Below are 872 nucleotides of genomic sequence, written 5' to 3'. Positions count from 1 at the left end.
TGAATACCTTTCACAATTCATCTGTCAGTTGTTCTGTGGTGCCTTTCTTGTTGCTGTGAAGCTACTCCAATGATATTTCAGATACCAGAAGGGTCACCAATGATGGGCAGGTTTCAGAGGAGCTTCTAGATTAAGAGAGACTAGGAAGGAGGACGTAGCAATGTACGTCTGAAAAAATTCTCCAGTGAAAATCTCTTGAATAGCAGTGGATATATCATATGCCAAGATCATGATGCAGATCGTTTGGAACCTCAAGCTAGTTCCTACTACTATATCTTATCAACACACTTTCTAGATACCTATAAGTTAATTTGTCAGATTAATATACACATGCAGAAATAAGTAAGGAGGTTTCTAGACTTCTTCACATTCCCTGGAGATGGAGAATCTCTTCGTTAGTCACCAGTACCTGGAGTATACTGCCTCGTTCATAAATATTGCAACTTCTCATGTTGTTGTTAGGTTCTGTCAAGTTGTCTTTGACTCACCATAACCTCATGTACAGCAGAATGAAACACTGCCAAGTCCTGTACCAGCCCCACGATCATTGCTATACCTGAGCCTACGGTTACAGCTGCTGTGTCAATCCATCTCTTTGAGGGCCTACCCTTTTTCATTGTCCCTCCACTTTGCCAAGCATGATACCCTTCTCCAAGGAATGGTCCCTTCTTAGAACATGACCAAAGTAGGTGAGATGAAGTTTGGCCATTCTCCCTTGCAAGGAGCATTCCACCTGCACTTGTTCCAGGACAGATTTGTTAGTTCTTTTAGCAGTCCATGATACTTTCAGCATTCTTTTCCAGCAACACAACTCAAAAGCATTGACTCTTCTTCAGTCTTCCTTTTTCATTGTCCAGCTCTCACATGCATAT

This window comes from Orycteropus afer, unplaced genomic scaffold, assembly GCF_000298275.1.
Source record: "Orycteropus afer afer isolate SDZICR_OR568_19922 unplaced genomic scaffold, OryAfe1.0 scaffold00639, whole genome shotgun sequence".
Classification (NCBI taxonomy): domain Eukaryota; kingdom Metazoa; phylum Chordata; class Mammalia; order Tubulidentata; family Orycteropodidae; genus Orycteropus; species Orycteropus afer.
This window is presented reverse-complemented; position numbering follows the sequence as displayed.